The following is a 13,401-nucleotide window of genomic DNA, read 5'->3' on the forward strand; positions in this document are numbered from 1 at the left end:
CTCCATCCTTCTCTGATTTTTTTTTAAAGTTCTTCATCTGAATAATGGCTTCATTAATAGAGTGCTGTCCCCCACTCCTCCATTGTGCTCCACCAGGCGTGAATCTGACCCATCCTGCATTTACAGCAGTTGTAACATGAACATGTTCCAAACAACAACATGCTCCAAACACAGCCAGGGAAGTTGGTGTTGTTTCTCTAGATTTACAGCTCTGGCAATGAGAGCAGAATCCTGGCTGGCTATCCACAATATTTTCTGGAGGGTGCACATGGGGATCTCTGAGCATCAAATACATCTCACACAGCATCTTTCTCTGAGGGGCTCACCCTGGCTCCTAGTACTGAGAAGCTCAGGAGTAGAGACAGACATCTCTGCATCTCTGCATTTAACTGCGTTCTTCCTGCTTCACTCCTTCATCTCCAGATCCATCACCAGCAGGGCCCCATCTTCTTACAGTGCCAGCCAAGCCCTGTCTATACTGACCCATTCAAAGTGCCAAGAGCTTTGGTGAGTTACCATAATGCTAAGAGAGGTGGGCCAGCAGGAGAGCAATGAGAGCATCCTATTTCTCTCAGCCTTTCCTTCTTCATTCTCCCCAGTGTGAGTCCTGGCTGTGCATGCTTCCAAGGCCCCGCCTTCCTCATGGACCACAGCAGTGGGGAGGGCTGAGAAAGGGGAGAGCAGCAGAAATCCTCCACTTCAAACAGTGGGAAAATGAAGAGGCATCTGGACACATAAGGGTCGGGAGAAAGTAGGATGAAGAAGCCTTGAATTTAACAGCCTCTTTGCTTTTCCTGGTGAAGATAATACGATCTGCTCAGGTTTTGGTGTTTTGTACACAATTGCATTTCTGAAGGTTTTCTGAAACTTGCTGCTTTTCTACCAGCTCTTGCTCTCTACACCTCTGCCAGGTGACCAGCACATTCCTCTTTATTCTACAGCAGGGAAAGAGGTCTACACTGATAGGTCTCCCAGTTAATCCTAGTGATTATTTCCACCACAGGCTATCAAGCACAAACAAAGTTGTAACAGTAAAGTTAGATTAAATAGCAGGAGAGGATAGAGCTGTTGCCAGAGGTGCCTTTGGGAGTGCCCACTGTTTTATCTGATATACCTCTGGACTGGGAACTTTCAGCAACAAACTGCCTTTGGAAGGATTAAGTTCCCTCCCCATGTGAAATAAACCTCTAGGACTTACTACTCTTATGGATCCAGAGTCAGGCATGATCCAGGTATGTGTGGCACAGCACATTTAAGGGTGAATGATTACACCATGGAAAAAAACCTCAAACACCAAATTAAACTTCACAAAGACTTCTGTAATAGCTGTAAAGATTTATGTAATGTGTTTTTAAAGCTCAAGTGAACCATCAAATCAATTGGGAAAAAAAAGGGAGAAAATCAGTCTTTGTTATTAGACTGTTGAGTATAAAAGACAGTTTAGTGCTTTCAAAACATTTGCAGTAGCTGTAAAACAAGCACCTATTGTTCAGAGTTCCCTGTTGCTCTTTAATGGACCATGCTCAGTGAAATCATTGGAGCACATTTTTAAAGCAAGAAAAAAAAAATCAGCATATCAGCATGCAAGATAACCAAATTACCAAGTTTTGTTTGAAAATCAACAGGCTAGATGCCATCAGTGCCTGCTAATCCCTCCATAGCCTGCCATTTTAACTCTTACCAGTGAACAGAACCCAAGGTCTTCTTACAGAAGAAAAGTTTCTAAAGGTATAAGGGTATATTCAGCTTCTCAGTTATACAAGCAGAAATTGGAAATAACAAATTTGGTCCATTGAGTTGTTCCACAGATGGGCCATGACACATGAAACCAACATTGATCCTTGTGAGTACTTTGTGTAATTCATTTTTGTCAGTGTCCACATGCAAGTACTGAAGAGTAAATTTTCTAATTGCAATACGATTTGTTTGACCTTAATGCAAGCACTGTGTGTATGGTAAAAGATACTTGGTCTGCAAAAGGGAAATTGATAGTAGACCTCCAAGAAGCTCATTAGTTTCAGGAGAACTATAGCTCATTATTTTCTGAAAAGTGCATCTTTCTTCCTCAGAAATGTTGTACCTCTGAATCAGTACACATTCTCATTCAAAAATCAAGTGTCTTATCTCTTGCCTATTTTTCTGTATACTATGCAATGGAAGTGGGTGTATTTTAAAACCTATTACTGAATGATGTTTTTATACAGTGACTGATTGTGAATGAGTGAATAATCCTAAGAATAGTGTTTGGAAAAAATGCATCTTTTTGTAAATACTGTAAGATTTTTGAAGAAAAAAAAAACAACAACCCAAAACCTGCCCCATAACACCTTGCCTTTCTTGTCTTCGCTGCATCAAAGTGTGATAAACAGTGTTTGAAGCTTGTGCTGATTAATTATCAGAAAGATGAATGTAAACATTGTTTAGAAATGGCAAAGTTGTCAGCATGTAAATTAGGGACATTAAATACATCACATAAGATACTGTAGCTTGTATACGCAGTCGTTTTTTCCAGATCTACTTCAGTATTTAATCTTTTGAACATCCATCTAGGGACATGTAATTCACACTAGCCAATGGACATGACAAAACATTTTGCTCTGCTAAGAAGAGGGGTGAGCCCTGGATGCTCTCTTCAGGCCCACTTCTCCAAGCCTGCTGTGTTACCATCACATCAGCTGCTTGCACAGAAATCAAGTGCATTGTCACTGGTTCAGGCTTTCCAGAGCCCCCACTTCCCAGTGGGGGGATGGTGCAAATGGCAACAAGACCTTGAAAACCAACACTATGGGTCTCGAGGACAAGGGACCCTACCCACCCTTTAAGCTTCACAAACCAACAATGTTCAGTGAAGAGACTAATTTAATAGAAATAAGTCTCCAAACCTACTCAGTGGAATTTAGCTTGTTTTCCTTATGCTAACTGACCACAGGGGCAGGGAGTAGATGCTGAGGAGAATCAGTTCAGGTATGCCAATGAGTCTTTTAATTCTCAGCAGGGCTCCCTTCAAACCAGCAGCACTGCCAAAGTTTGCCAGAGATGCTCCCCTCATGTTCCATGAGCATGGGTCCTGCAAGCAGGAGGGTGCTGAGGGATTGCCTGCACGGAGACTGCATGGGAATCAGCCTCAGTCAGCTCCCTGTAACGGTGCCCAAAATGACAATTTCACACTTAAATAAACTAAGCCGTTTTATCAGTGAGCTTGGTGGCCATGTAAATGGCATAGCTGGCCAAGGTTCAGCAGGTGAGCCCTCCAGCATCCCTCAGGATGTAGCCCACATTGTCTGCACAGACTGCAGCCTCATGGAGACTTTCCTGTTGGCCCAGACATGGGCCTGAGCCCTCCATAATTATGGAGACTTCACAACTAAGGGGTGAATGAAAAGATTTTGTGGTGTTGGTCACCTTCCTTGTCTCCTAACAGCTAAGTCAAAACATCTGTCAGATGTTAAACCCCACACCTCAGGGGGAGATGCAGACCAAATGAGCTCTGGGGACTGGGAATTGAAAGGCATAGGAAAAGCCCCTTTTGTAACATTTCCCTGCCTCATTTTCCCTGTGGGGCTGTGGAGAGAGGGCAGGCGGCAGCAAATCCAACGAGAATTTTAAAAGAAAACATGGCCTAATGAAGGGAAAAATTTTAAACCCTCCATTTTAGCATAAGGAGGCTTTAAGGGCTGTTCTGAAAGACAACTTTCACCTACATGGAAAAACATTTTTTCTTCAGGTATTGAAACACATTTAAGTTAAGGGAAGGTTATTGGGGAGTGCCCAAAAATAAGAACATTTCAGAGTTACAGTTGACTGGGCAGTGTAATTTTTAAACTTTATACAGATGTTTACAGCTCTGTGGATTATTCTGATAACATTTCAAATACATGGAAGTTGCTGTCGACTTGCAAACCAGTATGATGGTATCCCAAATATGGCAGATCTGTATCAATGACACCAGTTCCACTCTGCCAGGCCAATTTCATCTGGAAACCACATGAGCTGCCAGCAGGCGTGTCCTGGTCTCTCCCTACCCCAGCCAGGCATCTGCCTGAAGGCTGCCCAGGATGCAGGGAATACTTTGCTGCAGCCGTGCCACTGCACCAAGGCCTGGCTGGCCAGAACTTGCTACCTGTGGGGTCTGAAGATACACTCCAAGGTAGAAGACACCCACCAGCAGCAGCCCTGGAACACCTGTATGTGCTCCATCAGCTCGGCAGGCTGGGGCGGGCTGGGGACAGGTGGCAGCAGGTGGGGGGAAAGGCCTGACAGGCCTTGGGAGTGGAGATCACGGAGCCACAGAATGGGTCAGGTTGGAAGGGAGCACGGTGGGTCATGTGGTCCAACCTCCCTGCTCAAGCAGGGTCATCCCAGAGCACGTGGCACAGGATTGTGTCCAGATCATTCTTGAACATCTCCAGTGAGGGAGACTCCATAACCTCTCTGGGCAACCTGTTCCAGTGTTCAGTTCCCTGCACAGTAAAGAAGTTCCTCCTCATGTTCAGGTGGAACTTCCTGTGCATCAGTTTCTGCCCATTGCCTCTTTTCCTACTGCTTGGCACCACCAAGAAGAGCCTGGATCCATCCTCTTGACATCTTCCCTTCAGATACTTATAGACATTGACGAAGTCCCCTCTTAGTCATCTCTTCTCGAGGCTGAACAGGCCCAGCTCCCTCAGCCTTTCCGTGTAAGAGAGATGCTCCAGTCCCTTGACCCACTTTGTTGCCCTCCATTGCACCTGCTCCAGGAGCTCCATGTCTCTCTTTTGTGCTGAGGATCCCAGCACTGGACACAGATCTCCTCAGACGCTGCTTTTACGGCCTCTCTTGCCCTCTGCAGGGCGAAGGCTGCGAGGGTGCAGCCCTCTCAGGGGCGGTGGGCTCTGCCCGGCCTGACGGAGCAGCCCCGGGCCTCTCCCGGCGGGCCCGGCCCGGCCGCGCCCCCTGCCGGCTGACCGGCAAACAGCGGATGTGGGATAAAAGTAATCCCTATTTTAACAAGGATAGGAAGGATCGGGACTTTTCCTTCATTGTGTGTGTGTCATCGCAGCTTTTCCTCTTTCTCCCCTTTGACTCTCTCTGTTGCCCTTTGCTCTATGGCCGATTCCTCCTCGTGCAGTGCCCCAAACCCACTGCCTCCATGTAGCAACCTGAGCAAACCTCCCGCCTTCTCCTGCCCTCGTTTCCACAGGAGGATGAGTGGGCTTGGCAAGACCCACGTGTATACGTGGCCCTTAATGACCCGTGAGAGGAACTACCTGGATCTACTCCCCACTGTCAGGACTTGGGCTGCACCTCGAGCTGCCTATATTGTCGTTAAAGCCTGATCTCACCAGTGGGAAACAAAATATGTACATAAAAGCAGGGAGTAGAGGGCAGCAAGGGTAAGGATGTAGTTCTTGCTTTCTTACTCATAATCACTTGCAGCTTGGTGCAAGGTTGAATGCAGCATCCTCAGGTCAGGTGTCCCAGCAGTGCCTCAATGAGGACTCTGAGTCTTTGTCAGCACAGGGGAACTGAATAAAGCAGTCACAGGCAGCAAAGAAATGGTGAGGAGGGATAACAAGAGTGGGCTGAGATGGGGAAGATGCAGTGTCCACCTCCCACACCAGCACAGATCAGGACTTAGCTGAGCTTTGGAGAGCTCATTTTGTTTCTCCCTTAGTCACAGCAAATGAGGCATTTTAATATCAGGATTGTAGCAGTCTTCAGGAGCAAGGGGCACCCGTGCATGCACAGGAGATGTTCCTGTGTCCCTCACCAAGAAGTTGCAGGCAGCCAGCCCCAAAATGTCAGCATCCTTTGCTGGAACCATGTGGGCATCTCCTACATGACCAATTTTCTGTGGTTGTAGGAGTGGGCACTGACAGCTCTTGAGCAGTCTTCTGTTGTTCTCAAGAAATTAATAATACACTAAAACATTACTCAGCACTTAGATATATTGTTTGGTGAATATTAATTAAGCCTCAAAATTGACTGGAGACACTGGAATTGCTTCCTTACCAGACAGAAAAAGGGAGACTGAGGTGGCACCAGCCATTGCAAAGGCTGCAAAGTGCAGGGCTCAGAGGGAATCATCCACAATCCCTGTCGAACACCGAGCTGACTTGCTGCTCACACCGGGCTCCCTCCCTGTGAGGGCTCCTGGCCATGTAAATGTATATAACTGAGCCACGTGTCCAAAACAGGCAGTTTTAGCCTTTTCTCAGTGGTCCCACATGCTGCTCATCCTATATTACTAGAACAACCAGTACATTTGCCTTCACTGTTACGTGGTCCCCTATTCAGATTAGTTTTACCCCTGCAGCCCAGGACCATACAAAGTGACTCAGGAGGATCTGCTTCTGATTTCTGAGAGGTGCCTCCCACCCTCTACATCGTTCCTGGGCAGAAGGAGGCTCTGACAAATTCAAAATTAATTTTTTGAAAATGCGTATTTGCCTGACTGTGTAACCAACCATCCATCCATCCATCCATCCATTTATACATCTGTAAATCTCATTCTCTCTTAATATTCTTTCCATGTCCTCCATACTGGTGGAGCTTTGGGGTGCAAGATTTTGTTTCTGTTTGCCAGAGTAGGCAGCAAGGTGGTTTTCAGCTCATTAATTGTCCACAAGGATCCAGCGGGTGGCAGAAGGGTAACCCATGTGGGTAGGAGAGGCATAACCCCATTGAACACACTCCACACCTCGCACATGTCTTGGCTGAGAAGATGCTGTATAAAAGAGGGAAAGCACCCCTCGCCCAGCCGTGGAGGGCTTCTCCAAGTACAGATATAACACAGAAATAATTTTGGGCTTAAAACTAAGATTTTAAAGCAGCATTCCCATAGCAGCCGTGAAAGAGGACAAAAAAACCCCAAACCCAAACACTTAATGTTTTTTAAGGTGGAGTTCAAGCAGTTTAAGAGCTGGATTATACAACCTGCTTGCTTACACTACTGCAGGGACTGGGTGGGATGACCTGAAACATCCTCTCCAGCCCTCATCTCAACTGTTTCCTTATATGAACAGTTTTGGGAAAGAAAAATAACTATTTCCCACCCTCAAAACAGAATAAACTTGAGAGAGCCCTGAGCACTGACAAGACAATATTTAATATCCATGATGTGGGGAGCTTTCCAGCAAAAGACAGACTATGTTTTATGCAGAAATAGCTGAATGCAGCCTGAAAAGGCCTAGCAATTAATCACGCATTTGAAGAAATACAACACACTCATAGAGGCTGAATTTTAAATGCTTGCTGCTCCAGTTTGGACAGTGACAAATTTAGACACACAAAAGCAGGTGTGGCTCTTGAAGAAGCCCTCTGAGGGCAATTAAAAGTGGGAAACCAGCTGGCAAGTGTGCAGATGTGACAGCTAGAGCAGCTTAGGAAATGGATACAGAGTAGGAGGATGGAAGAATTAATGGTGTAAGAGCTTAGGCAATTGAAACATGACCTGCTCTCCGAAGGGGGTTACTCCATGGAAGGTGAAGTGCCTTGTCATGTGGGATGGGCTAAGCAGTGACAGCCATGTGTCTCCACTGCCATCAAGAGCTGCCCCATGCCTTCTGCAGACAGGCTCCAAATGAAGGACCCCAAGAGCTGCAGGAGCTGTCACTCCGTGTATCACATGGCTTCCCATGGTGCCAAGGGGACAGCTGCATTCGTGGAGGTCTGGAGCAGATGGCCTGGGCACCTCTGAAAATGTCTGCAATGCTCTGTGACAGAAAACGCAAGGAGCTGAGATCAAGGGTGGATTTTCCCAAATCTGCTCCGACAAGAGATAGGTCTGCTCCAATCTAGCGGGCAATATCCAGCCAGGTGTCACATACAGTGCTTCATTGTTCCTGATCAGTCCACCGTCTCCAGTGTTCACAGCTCTAAATAAGTCAAGAAAATGGTTATTTTTCCCATTGAAAATACATAAAATAATTCAGACACATGACCAATTACGAGGGATTTGTAATTTGCCATTAGGGTTACCATTTAGGAACTGTGAGCAGATTTAAAAATAGTGCTATGCAAACAATGAATCAGTACAAGCCAGAGCTCCTCAACCCATTTGGAAAAGGATGCCACCATGATTGTCATTACAATTTCTCAGTGCTGTTCCTCCCACATTTACTCCTACCCTGCCTCTCTCCACACATCCAGTGGGTGTGAGGTATCACCAGGACAGCATTTTGTAGAAACTACCTTCTACCAAAGTGCAGGCTGGGGGACTGGTCCCATTTGCCTCTTCAAAGTCTGTTCTTCCAAAGTAATTTGCTGATACAAATCTCTTTCTCGTTATGAATTGCATGGACTACTTCTCAGAAAAAGCTGTCAGCACAGACTGATCTAGATGACTTTTTTGGGTTTTTTCCCCCTTGTCCCCAGGAAAAGGATTGTTCCCACTAATGTTAAGCTTTGGCACCCTTCCAGGAAGCTGAGCAAAACAGCATTTCATTTGAGGCTGCTGATAACATTGCAGAGTGGACAAGGTCTTTACCAGTTTCAACCTCTAAAAAAAAAGATCTCTAGTGAAGAGCTGCTCAGCTGCTTGCCTGTCTCTGCGAAGCTGAGTATTTAAGCCACTTCTCTTGAAAAAAAAAAATCTTATTTTCATTGGCCCTATTTTCAGCACAGTGTTGATGAAGCACAGGAAATTTTCTGTGTAAAAGGAGCTCTTTTTCTGTGTTCACCCCCCACCACTAGCCTTGCTGCTTCTCACCAGCATGGGTCGTGACAGACCTAACAGTGCCATCCTAGACGGAATGTCAAATAAGAAGGCAGACAGGCAGCTTCACTGTGGGAAACAGCCATTCACAGTATTTCTGTACCTGTATTTCTGAGTAAAGGTAGTCATTGCAGCACAAGACTCTCTTTGGCCTAAGACCTTCCATATAAAAAAATGCATCCTAAGACTGAATAAATTATTTTATAATGAGCTCAGCATCCAGGGTCTCGGCCAGGGAGGAGGGCCTCAGCTGGCTGGTAACAAACCCAACTTCAAAACACAGTCCTTGCCAAAAATCCTGCAAGGGTAGGAGAAAGGAGGCAACCACAGAAAGCCACTAACACCGCTGGAGGCTATACTGAGCACAAAAACAGCAGCCACAGGGCCAAGATGATCCCTGCCAGTGCTTTTCTTCTGTTTGAATGGACAGGAAGGGGCTAATTTGGAACTGGCAGCAGGTAAAAAAAGACAAGATATAAAATGAATCTTACATAATAATCTGAAGCTGTTCTGTGTCCCCCTTCCAATTCTCCATGACAATCACAGCTAGAAATGGAGATGCCTCCGAGTAATGTTCAAATGGTTTCATGTACTAGTGTGGCAAACAGAGCCAGTACCAAAACTTCCCTGCCTCTGAGAAGTGGCAAGAGGAGAGGCAATTGTTGGTTGCCCATCCATCTTCCTTCTGTAATCTGTTCTATGGAGACTGCTGCCATATGCAAATATCTGGGATACATCACAGACCTTCTCCTGCTGGAGACAGAAGATGTTTTTTAGGACGCAAAATATACTTGGAAGCACTCTGCAGCCTTCACAAGGGAAGAAATTGCAAGCTATTGCATGTATAATAGGAATGGAGGGGAAAAAAGGGAGAAGTTTTTATTCCAAGACAAATATGGGTGCCTTGAGGATGACCAAAACCTTCAGGAGCAGAAACCTCCTGCACACACAGGAAGGGGGAAGGCTGATATGTTAAGACAAGCAATTACAACTTGTGTTTTAGGGGGCTGCCTGAGTAGAAGGAAATATCTCCAGGAGTGCTGAGCATCTCACCAGTTTTGCAAGATATGCCTAGTTCCTACCTAGTGGATGAAGCATGGCAAGTTGTTCTTCAGACCAGGAGTTAACCAGGAGTAAGGAGGGCCATTGCACTTGGGCAGCAGAGAGGAGGATCCCCATGGCAGCACTGCCAAGGTGGCCCTGCTGGGATCTCTCTCTGCCCCTTTTTCCATGATGCCACTCTGCCTGTGAATGGGGCACCTTCAGGTAACCCAGCCTGTGCTGCCCTCAGTGGCTGCACTGCCCCCTGTCTCCTGCCTCCTGGCTGGACATTGCTCAGGGACACCACATCCTTACAGCACAACTACAGACATATGTCAGAACATTCCAGTATCAGTTGCTATTTATTTTAGGTTTGTATAAACCATGAAGGCAGGCACATGTAGTTCCCTGCCTCAGCTGGCTTTTGGGAGCCCAGGATCCTTCAGCCTCCATATAATGTAAAGATTTTTTCTTCTATCTTGAATTGACATCTTTCTTCTCCAACTGCTGGTCCCAACTATGACTCCCCAGCTACTAAAGTGCAGCTTCACATTCCTCTGCCTTTGCGTTTTCCTCTTTGTTTCGGTGAAATGTCTTGAGTTTTTAAGCCCTTATACTCCAATTCCCTTTCTCGTTCTGATGTATCTGAGGTATCCACTCTCCTTCTCTTCCCCTCGAATTGCAGAGATACCAGTTTGGAAGAAATCTGGTCAGAAGCTGGATGTCTGCTGACCAGTCTGTTCGTGGAGACCCATGCCAGGGTTGCACCACTGACTGCATTATCCATGGCACAAGGCAGCAGTCATGAGACACAGAATTCACACACTACATGTCTGTATAGTTCAGAGATTACAGTCTTCTTTTTTTTAACCAAAAAATAAATGCCAATAGTCTTCGTTTTTAGCCGGATGTGGTACTAACTCAGTTGCTTTGCTCTGCCTTGAGACTGAAGCTGGTGGTTTCAACTGACTGGACCTGATGACCCACTACTAACCCCCACTAACAGTGCCAAAAAAGGCAACTTTGTCCTCAGCAACATCCCAAGAAACTAATTTTCATAAAGACAAACAGTTCAGAAATCTGCAGTGATCTAAATATTTTAAGGTAATACTCTTTTACTAGTTTCTGGATCAAGGAAAGTCCGTTCATGTCTAGGCAAATGTTTTAAATTCAGTGAAAGTTTTTCAAAACTGTTTGTCATTCTATAAGGCTTTAGTTTTCTGTGATTTTATTTTCTTATTTCTGTCTGCAAAAACAAGTGGATTTCTCACTTTTTTTTTTCTTATACAAACTGTGATTTGGTGAAACTGTTATCTGCTGTCTAACAGTAAAGCGTAAGAGATACTGTCTCTCCATACTGGATTATAGATAATAAAACCGTAAAGGCAAAGGGTCTATCTTTAAGGAGGAACAATAAATATATTGTCTGTCTTAGGTCTGGGGACTCTTGAGTTTCTTCATCATGAATTAATAATAAATCTCTAGGGTCCACTGGTGAGTACTTACAAATAAAACACTATGGTTAGAAGATAAAATTACTTTCTTCAGAAGTAAATGGGCAGGAGAAGATGGGAAACTAGTACAGCCCATCCTGCCAGGGAGGGCTTCCATGGAGCTGTCAGCCTGCCAGATGCAGGAGCCAAGGGACAGCAGAACAACAATAGAGCTGAGGAGGTTTTTGGGTTTCCTGTTCTACTTTGTGGGCTGGATGTGTCCTTCTCCTCTATGGGGCAAGGACAAGGGCTCCAATTGGAGTCCAGCACCTCTGTTCCTCGGGGCTGGCCACCAGGGTGGCCTTGTGTGTTTGCACCATGATGGACAAAGTGGCTTCTGCGCCTCTCCTCCTCATGGTGCCTCCCGTGATGCTTCTGCCACAGATTTCATTTGACCTCTGCCTCAACCCAAAGTTCCCTGGGAAGTTTCAGCACTCCTTCAGAAGAAAAGAAAAAAATATACTGTATTGTCTAGGTTAAAAAAAAAAAAGGAGAAAAAAGAGGTGGTTGCTGTTTTACTGAGAAGATCTGCCAGGGTCATGGCTTAGATGACGATTACAGCTGGACCCATTACAAGTATCTGAAAGTCATCACCAGCTTGTGTCCCACAGAATCACGTTAAATTGCTGCAGCTGGATGCTAAATAGGACTTCTCTGGCATGTTCATTTTGGGCCTCAGCCAGAGGCATGCACTAAATTGGACAGAGAAGAGCCTCTCCCCCACCATGGCCTCCCCATGCTGGGGGTGAGCAGCAGCAAGGGGCTGGAGCCCCACAGCTGAACAGGAGGCTGAGACGGGGGATTTGGTTCAAGGCTACTGGGTACTGGGCTGCAAGGAACAGCAGTGCTGAGGGAAGAGGGGGTCTCGCTGTGGAGGCAGGGGCAGCATTCACCTGCCATAGCCAGAAAGACAAGTGCCCCTCTCTGCTGTCCTTGTCCCAGTCACCACCCACAATCCTAAGACTCACCTAGCCTGGAGGTCTGCACTCCTGAGTCGTCAAGTTTGCAAGCTTGATGGCTGCTCCTGAAAGTCAGTGCCCAGCGGTATATGCGTAGTGATGTGCATGGTGGAGACATAGTGAGGGCAGCTTCCATGTACGTGGGTCACGGGATGTGGTTTGCATTCAAACTCCTCTGATGCAACAAGCTGCCCTGTAAAGTTAATTACCTAGGTCCTCATTTTCCAAAAACTGAGGTAGTAAGACCCAAAAGGGTTGCAGTGCTGTGGCTGTGCTCCTGATGTGCATCCTCTGGCACAGAAGTTTTATCAGCAAGTGGTGCAGCCCCTCTGTGCCGAGAATGACTGACTGCAATTAGAACTGCAGCACAGGCAATCAGGACAGCCCTTGCTGGAGCACAGTCCTGCTTGGAGCTGAAGTGCCAGTGCTGGTGTACCTTTTAACTGCTGCATGAGAAAAGCCTACATCCATGGGAGAGACCGCTGGCTCCTGGTTGTCCTCTCGGTACCAGTGCACTACTGAACACATTGGAAGCTGCTACTTTTGCAGCTTCCTGCCAGATTGACCCTCTTTAGCACTTACTAGTTAACTTTACCAGCGTCAAGCAGAGGGACAAGAGGAGAAAAATGGAGAGAACTCAAAACAAAAGGGTTCAAGTTTCCTTAAGCAAGCAAGCAATCAGGCAGAGTACATAACTATTTCAGTGTACGCACAAACATGCTGGTAGATTCATTTACTGTTTGCTTACTTTCACATAGCTGGCAGAACAGGGTTAGGTTTTATATGCTTATTAGGATGAAAGATTAAAAAAAAAGGATGCTAAAAAAAAGTACTTGGGATTTCCCGTTCCCAGTCCCTATTCATCACTTCTGTGACAGCTGGGCTAAAAATACTTTGCTAAACATGAGGACCTACAGGCACAGAAGGAAGTTGCTTATAAATGCAAGCTTAGCCATCTCCACACAAAACCATGGGCAGCTATCGAAGTCCCAGCATCCTGTACTGCTACAAAACTTTTCTCCCTTCAAATATCAGCTATAGTCAACTGAAGTGTCAGAGCTGTGGGCTGCTTCCCTGCAGTTTAGGAAAGGCTGGTTAAGTAGAGGCCATTTTCCTCAAAGCTGTTCTGCGAAGCACAGCTGGAGGAATCACTTTCCCAAGCATTTACTTGGGGCCTTGCTTGGTGCCCTGAGGAAGACAAATGTGACCTGTT

The sequence above is a fragment of the Neopelma chrysocephalum genome, unplaced genomic scaffold (genome assembly GCF_003984885.1).
Source record: "Neopelma chrysocephalum unplaced genomic scaffold, ASM398488v2 Primary Assembly neopelma1_42, whole genome shotgun sequence".
Taxonomy (NCBI): Eukaryota; Metazoa; Chordata; class Aves; order Passeriformes; family Pipridae; genus Neopelma; species Neopelma chrysocephalum.